This window comes from Spinacia oleracea, chromosome 6, assembly GCF_020520425.1.
Source record: "Spinacia oleracea cultivar Varoflay chromosome 6, BTI_SOV_V1, whole genome shotgun sequence".
NCBI lineage: Eukaryota > Viridiplantae > Streptophyta > Magnoliopsida > Caryophyllales > Amaranthaceae > Spinacia > Spinacia oleracea.
The window spans coordinates 103,396,709-103,405,353 of record NC_079492.1 but is presented as its reverse complement, the minus strand read 5'-3'; the positions used below and the strand labels follow the sequence as shown (position 1 = coordinate 103,405,353).

Genomic DNA, 8,645 nt, shown 5'->3' with positions numbered 1-8,645 from the left:
TGTGAGTAAATAGGGTAGTGACTTACCAATGGTGGTGCTCTTAACCTCTTACCTTTGCCAGCTGCTTTCTATTCTCCTCTCCCTCAGTAATGACGCCCAACCTCCTTTCCTAAAACTCACCAGCCAAGCCGTCTCAACCTCAACCACCGTCTCCGTCACCTCCTTGCCGACGTTGATGAGCGTTCCTTCTCCTTCTGTAGACCGAATAATGGTGGCCGACGGGGTAGGGCAGCGAAGAGTAGAGGTTTGTTATTCTCTCTTCTCTCGATTTTCCGTGCTCATTTTATGTTGCGAAATGTTACTAATTGAAATTGATTTATGTTGCTGAAATTGGTAGAGTTTTTTAATTTTAATTTTGATTTAGGTTTTTGATTTAGGATTTTGATTTAGGATTTTGATTTAGGTTTTTTATTTTAGGATTTTGATTTAGGTTCTTTATTTTGATTTTGATTTAGGATTTTGATGTATGTTGCTGAAATTGGTAGAGTTTCGGTTGGTCTTGGGTGGTCGGATGAGGTGTCGCAAGGAAGGGCGGCGAGTTTCTACGAAGATGTAGGGCCATTGATGCTCTCTTGTTTGATTTGAGTGTGTTGGGGAATTTTCATCTGTTGCTTTACCATTGATGAAGAAAGATTGCAAGTCGGATTACTCTGATGGTCCAACATCATTTAGTTTTTGTCTATTGAACCCTAGATGTTTCTCTTCAAGTTTCTGTATTACTTTAAAGCACCATTTATCTCCAATATTAGCTTGGATGGTGATTGTTTGACTTGCTTCATATCAGCGTCGTATGCTAAGTTTCAGTGCTTTGATTAGCTTTCAGAACGGACAAAGTAGAATAGTTTTTTTAAAGTTCGTTGATATGATATTGCTGTATCCCTTAGCTATCAAGTAGAAAGGGTAGGATTTCTTGGATAAATTCAATTCTCTGTGGGAGTTTGAGACTAGACCAACATTCTTATTCGTTCAACTGATTACTTTCTCACTTATTAAGTCCAATTTCCAAATTTCAGACCCTTTCTAAGCCAATCACCCGACTGTACTCAGAGACCAAATTCATCAGAGCTGCTTGCCTTTTCAAAGTCAATTAAATCCAAATTTTCAGCAGCCTCAGCCAGGTAAACATGTAGGACCTGGCGCTACAATGTATTTTTGTTTTGAACCGCGATAAATTTTTCCCAACCGTCTTGAGTTGTATTTTCTTGCTCCTTTTTGCTTGCAGATACAAGGATTCAATTTCAAAAGGTACCCAAGGTTTTAGGGAAAAGCTTCTTGCGCGCAATAGCTCTGTTAAGGAGCTGAGTAAAGGAGTTCAGCGAGAGATGACCTCTAGCATAGCTGGTGTTGCACGAATGATTGAGCGGCTAGACCTCAAATCCAAGCGGAACATGCAGTCTGGTGAAGTTTGTCATGATGGCGAGACCTCAAACTTCTTTTCAAAGGGAAAAGGGGTTTTGGATAATATTACTGCAAGCTCTCGGGAGAATCGCGTGGTTACAGGTGGAGATTTGAATTTGCACAAAATATCCCAGGCCACATGTTCCATCACAAGCCATAAAGATGTTTCCTGTGCAGAGGTTCGTATATTTTCCTCCAAAATTTACAATTAGTGAAGCACTTGCTTGAGTAGTTTCAAAATTTGCAGCTGCCAGATGGTTTACTGTGTAGTTTTTTTCATGATTTTTTTGGCATCGTTAGAACAACAGCTCATCCTGGTTGGTGGAATGTATTCTGGGTGTAGCTTAAACTTATGGTATACAGCTTTTAATAACACTAATAGAGTAATCTGTTTTGTGGATTGGGATTAAATCTGAAATAATTAAGGAAGTTTGGTATAGTAAAATGTTTGCATGAATACATGATTACCAGGTCCTGTGCTGACATTGGTGTTAGAGCATGAGTGACTCACTTATCTGAAAGTTCTGAGGTTGATTGAAGCCATTATGACCATAGTCAAATTGCTTGAATCTGTTTACGATTTAGGACATGAAAATATCTTGCTCTTTATGCATATCAGAAAACTTTGCCTTGTAACTACAAAAGACACGTTGTTTTCTTTTGAGGGCTTATATCCCGAGAAACAAACTGTTGCTTTTTTTTGGGAGAATCTGAATATTAATTGGTTTTTGTTATATTGTATGCCTTATTGGGTTACAGACACTTGGTGACACTTTCTGTCCATGCATGATGCCCTGTTCTCATAATGCAATGGTTGTATGTATATAGTCAATCATATGTGGACAAATGACGTGAGATGATTTAGGTTTTTTATTTTAGGTTTTTGATTTAGGATTTTGATTTAGGTTTTTTATTTTAGGATTTTGATTTAGGTTCTTTATTTTGATTTTGATTTAGGATTTTGATGTATGTTGCTGAAATTGGTAGAGTTTCGGTAGGTCTTGGGTGGTCGGATGAGGTGTCGCAAGGAAGGGCGGCGAGTTTCTACGAAGATGTAGGGCCATTGATGCTCTCTTGTTTGATTTGAGTGTGTTGGGGAATTTCATCTGTTGCTTTACCATTGATGAAGAAAGATTGCAAGTCGGATTACTCTGATGGTCCAACATCTATTGCATTGATTTAGTTTTTGTCTATTGAACACTAGATGTTTCTCTTCAAGTTTCTGTATTACTTTAAAGCACCATTTATCTCCAATATTAGCTTGGAAGGTGATTGTTTGACTTGCTTCATATCAGCGTCGTATGCTAAGTTTCAGTGCTTTGCTTAGCTTTCAGAACGGACAAAGTAGAATAGTTTTAAAGTTCGTTGATATGATATTGCTGTATCCCTTGGCTATCAAGTAGAAAGGGTAGGATTTCTTGGATGATATTTTCAGATGATGGCATCAAGCTTGAATTGTTTGACAGTGGGAGACCAAATTCCTGATAATTTGTTGGATTCTCCGGCAAGGCCTGACAGCATATTCTATTCAAGGTGAGGTGGATTTTTTTTTTTAGCTTGGATTTCATATATTATGTGTTCATGTATCATCAAGAACCATTATTCTCTCTTCAGATTACTTGAACTCTGCATTTTATATCGGATATCCATGTTAGCTATTTGGTAGTCTGACTAGAATGTGGGCACTTGACGATTCTTTTTTTACTTATTTTAAATTTGATTGATTCTCAAACCGTTGCATATATCCATGTATATGTTGAGTAAAATTGGTAGCCTTCTGCAATCTGCAAATTAAGCGCACTTTTGGTGGATATTAATATTGCTTGTAATGTGCATTATCCTGATATCTGTCGGTGTCCAAGAATGCAAGGTGCTGACTGATTGCTGTGTTCCTGAAAGTATGTATAATACAAAGTACTATGTCCATTTAATCATGATTGGATTTTTTATTTAGTCATGCTACAACAGTGCAAGAATCCTCTGGATTTGCAGTACATGAGTGCATCAAATTACACACTCTTGCATTGTAGATGGCATGATGCAGGTACATATGATCCAAAGACACATAAAACCTTTACCCTTAGTTTGGTTTGATTTTAGGCGGCGACACAAGTTTAAGGAGTGGTCACCAAGCTTGACAAAGTATGATCTCATTAGAATAGGCTGAATAGCAATCCCAGACGAGTCTTTTATATCTCCTCCCACAGTTCTAGGTTATTTTATCAACTGTCTATTTAGGATTTTTGATTTAGGCTTGTAATATTTTTTGGTAATGTGGTTGGTGGAGATGATAACCTTATCTGTGGTTAGGTTATTGCATAATCATGGAATGTTAAAAGAATATGTTATGTGATGTAAATAGTTGATTAATTAGTTTGATTCATATGGAATTTCTATGAGTTGCTCAAGAAACAAATTGAAAATTCGGTAAAGTATTGCTGAAGATTAAAGAAAATTGCTAGGTGTTGAAATTTGGTATAATTAATTAGAAATCAGAAGTTTCAGTTCGATGCATAAAAATCAGATTAAGATCAATAAGTGGCTACGTGAGATGATTTGCCGTAAAATCTCTGAAGGCATAACTATAGTTAGGGGTGAATGGCCTGACTTTTAGACTGAGTAGGGCTGAGTAGCTAGAATGCATTTTGAATAGAGTATTTTCATGCCGGGCCATTGTTGACATGTAATGCAAACATGCAGTAATATTATTAAATAAAGTTGTTGCAGATTTATATAAAATGGAGTAGAATTTAAGGATTTTAATTTTGATGGATTTTGTGTTTGTGACACTGTCTGGTGGGTTGACAGGCCCAGGTCCTGCTGGAGAATTCCACCTCCTTTCTGGCGGAAGCTAAATACATATGGTGGCCTGACTTCTTATGGATACTGTATTTGGGGTTCGGATGGCGAGTTGGCTGTGTTTGGTGTTATGTGGGAGCCACTGCAGGCGGTGTTTGGGCGCAGTAAGGAATACATCGAAGCAGAGGCCTTAAACTATGGGTTACAGAAAGCCTTGAGATTTGGTTACAAAAAGTTGATTGCTGAATGTTCATGTCTTCTACTTCTTACAAAGATAAGAGACAGGACGACAATTTGCAGAAGTTGTTACTAAAATTCTTGAGTTGCTTTGCGAGTTTTAATTCCTTCTTATGTTCAACCGGATGGAGATTATGTAGCTTATGAAATGTCTAAGTGTACTGTTGCTGGATCGGAAACTGGATGTGAGGTTATATGGTTAAGCAACTTTCCTACAGTTGCCTCTGATGCTGGAGAAATGCAGATAAACAGGTACTTAATGTCTGGTAAAAAGATGGCTTATGGAGTTGAAAAATATCACATTAAGAATTGTTGCAGGCTCATTTCCTTTTCTAGAGGAGTATTGATGGTTCTGTTAACCGAATTAGTTGTAGATTGTGCAGTCCAGTAAATCAGATAATAGATGGGTCCAATTCTTGTGAACTGTGAGGTAAATATTAACCTACTTTGTATATAATTTTACAAGACATATAGTCCATGAAAATGCGCAAGGGTACATGTCCTGATCATGTAGGTATGTTTGATCTTGGCTCAATCGGATGTTTTAATCATCTTAGTATGTATTGTTGCATTGATTTCTTGATAGTTATAACGAATTCTATTTTGATTATTTGGGTATCATCTTAGTATTTATAGTTTCATTGGTTAGGTTATTGCATAATCATGGAATGTTAAAAGAATATGGTAAAGCTATAATATGTTAAAAGAATAGGGTAAAGCAACATAATTTAGCAGTCCGTTAATTAATAAACGTTGATTACTCTTCACAACCGTCAACTATAACAGGTGTAGTTTCATGAGCTTATGTGCGTCATGAGCTTGAGTACGTGCTACAAACCGGATCTTGTAAGTAATAGGTGTAGTTTCATGAGATATGCTATAATAGGTGTAGCTTCAACTATAATAGATGTAGTTTCATGAGATATGCTACCCTGTTTCCATTATTAGATTGCTCGCATTTTTGTTGGGCTGTTGCAAAGCTTATAGCTGACTAGGAGTTGGTTGATTTCATTGACTGTTTATGACACTCTTGGGCATATAATTTATATGAGAATAGATTTAGCCATTTAGGTGAAAGGCTGTTCAGAACTGCAAGAATGCCTCAAATAATGTATTAGTTTTTGTGATTTTTTATTGTGTGGGTCAGTCATCAGTGTTGTAGGTGAAATAGAAAGTCTGGATAAAATAGTATGCTTGGTTATTTGGTTCGATGGTTTTTCTACAAGTTTTCGTGTATGAACTTAGTGCCAATGCATACATTATCCGCTGAGTGACCTTCTTAGATGTGATTATACTGTGATATTGAATTACAGATTGGTTCTGGATTTTTAAATAGTATTTTTGCATTATACAAGAAGAAGATAGAACATGGATTGAGTTCAGGGTATGGCATCCCTTCTGATCTAAGTTGGCAGCTGACATTCTTGGTGGTGTTGATAACATTTGGATTGTAAGTATTTAATGCAAGAGTACTGTTCACACTTTTTTTTTATGTGGGTGTTTGTTATTCCTGACTGGTGTGATCTCATTTTCTGTTTAATTGCAGCAACCTGGAGCCAAGGTCTTGTATCTTGGTGCTGCTTCTGGAACAATTGTCTCTCTTGTCTCTGATCTTGTTGGCCCTGTAAGTTGCATGGGTATTATGGAGTAACTGAGAAATATGAATTCTTATCGTGGAGTTGATTTGATCGATATTCTCTTTGCAGGAGGGATGCATTTATGCAGTTGAATTTTCACACAGGAGTGGTAGAGATTTAGTTAACATGGCAAAGAAAAGAACAAATGTCATCCCGATCACTGAAGATGCTAGGCATCCTGCAAAGCACAGAATGTTGGTTGGCATGGTTGATGTTATCTTTTTCGATGTTGCCCAGCCTGATCAGGTATTGTTTCTTTTGTCGAATTTAGCTGGCTTTACATCATGATTTTTAGTTGGATTTTCTTTTGACATCTGTTTTCTTCCTTATTTTAGGGAGTATACATTGTTTTTATCATATGGGTTAGTGTAAAGTTGGGGTGGCTATCTGATACACCAAGCTTGTTTTCAACTTATTTATTATTTATCCGGTCTAATATTTGATATACAATTATATACATGGAAAATGGAAAGGAAATTGCCTTATTTAGCTTATTTAGTTTATTGATAACTTGTCATATCACATGAAACCATTTTCTGCCTTCTTTCATCTGAAGGTTGATGGAAACGTGAAGTAAGACTTGTGGCTTTAAGCATAAAACACTCTAGAGCAACTATTTTCTCCATTCAATATGCTACTTCGTATTTCTCATGCTTGCAATGCTGCTGTAAAGAGTTATAAAGCTTATTTTTTATATTATTGTTTTACATCATGGATTCGTAAAAACTAATTTGGCAGCCTTATACATACATCAACAACAAGAAAAGATAGGCCTGCTTGCAGTAAATTTATTGACGTCCTGATCCGGTTCTCATAAATTCAACAAACCCGTTGATATATAGTTCCTCTTGCAGCTTATGATCGCCAAAGATTTATGCAGCCTGCCTAGCTCAAGCCTTAATCTTCTGTGCTTCATCTCCCGCCATGGCTTGTCTCAGTGCGGAAACGTTGAGCTGTGGCACCCACCTAAGGCACACGATCCCCTTTCCTGATGTCCTATTCACAAAGCCTGGCGGTAAAGCCCATATGAAAGGCAACTGCGCAAGCTCTAGGCCATAAGAAATCTCATAAACTTCATCTTTAGTGAGTTTATACTCACTGCCAAACCCTATATAGATAACTGATCTAGGGCTCTGTTGATCAAGCCATTTGAAGTCTTCAATCCATGTTTCATCTGTGTTTTCTTCTTTCTTTACTTTGGGTGGTGAGAGCAGGCCAACTGGCACCACAGGCTTGTTAATGAGCATCTGATAAAGCTCGATATATTCACCTTCGAACTCTTTGCATCTTCGTACTCCTACTGCATCACCAAACTTGTTTTTAACTTGTTATTTATGTAGTGTTTCTGATTTTTTACTTGACTTGAGAGTTGAGACTTTTTTAATTGTGTTGGACATATTTTTAATTGTATCATATTTACGGAGTAGTATACTTGGTGTTTCTTTTCTTCGTTTTTATTGTGTTTTGATTAGGAGACCAAAATGCATCGCTTTTAGCCTTTTACCGATGGGCATCGCGCGCGGTCCGATCCTAGTTATACTAAAAGAGAGGAAATCAATGTGGTGATGACAAATGTCACTCATTGATTGGCCTCTCTTATAGGTATTACAAAAAATTATAAAATAAAATAAAATAATTGATTCTATAATTAATTGTTAACTTTTACCTCAAACAAATATTTGATTTTCTTTTCCTCAAAATTTTAAAAAAAAATCATTCTATAAATAAGGAATATTTTTTAAAATTATATATCTTTTCTATATTTGGTAACAAATATAACCAATATAAGTTTATATTTTTATATAAAAAAAAAATTAATCCATTATACGGAGTACGTAGTAAGATTTTTAGAAAAATTTAAGAGTAGTCTACTTATTTGTATTTCGTATTTACATAATTCAAATACAAATAAATTAGAAAATCAATCAAGTATTAATAAGAGTGTATAAAAAATTACAATAGTACTCTATAATATTTTAACAACTAAATGCGATAATTATAACCGTCATTGATTGTACTATTTTATACGTAATATATTTAGCCACTAAATTTGATATTTATCACCGTCATCGATAGTAATATTTGACTACTTTAAAAAATATTATATAACTTCGTTAAACATGAGAAAAACTTGTGTACTATCTATCTACTACTTTACTACGTAATTCCTAAATTTTTTAGATGCGGCTATTTAATTTTAACACTAGCTGTTATATTCACACATACCTATACCTTTTCTGTTTTTTGGTGATTATTACTACTTTATGATAAACATAGTCATGTCTCCGTAGCATTTTGTTGAATTTGTCTAAATACTTACATGATACTACTTTTTAATAATTTTTACTAATCGATAATTTAATTAAGATATTAATAGTTGAAGTTATTTACTAATAACCGTGAAAATAAAACTGATTTATCCAAAAAAATGGAAGAAGGTGTAAACAAGAAAAATGATGAGCGACTACGTAGTCCTCTCAACTTAAAAAAGCTCCTCTAAATATTTTAGGCTAATCAATTGACTTACTCCATATATTTTAGCCGATTTTTAACAAACGTATGTATACGGAGTAC

The 8,645-nt window shown here is 35.4% G+C and overlaps 2 long non-coding RNA genes across 5 annotated transcripts; both read left to right on the top strand.

Moving 5' to 3' along the window:
• The first annotated feature begins 17 nt into the window (after positions 1-17).
• LOC110779129 (uncharacterized) lies at positions 18-7,522 on the top strand. 4 transcript variants are annotated; one of them, XR_002531035.2, is made up of 7 exons: positions 27-244; positions 2,356-2,931; positions 4,207-4,686; positions 5,748-5,884; positions 5,981-6,058; positions 6,141-6,317; positions 6,926-7,522. It is a non-coding gene; the product is annotated as an uncharacterized lncRNA (long non-coding RNA). The 4 variants fall into 4 exon arrangements; XR_002531036.2 differs by having other exon boundaries at positions 18-244; positions 4,207-5,884; positions 6,810-7,522; XR_008924465.1 differs by having other exon boundaries at positions 21-244; positions 2,397-2,931; positions 4,207-5,884.
• LOC110779128 (uncharacterized) lies at positions 526-1,363 on the top strand. The gene is made up of 3 exons (XR_008924466.1): positions 526-552; positions 1,014-1,126; positions 1,223-1,363. It is a non-coding gene; the product is annotated as an uncharacterized lncRNA (long non-coding RNA).
• Positions 7,523-8,645: the final 1,123 nt, after the last annotated feature.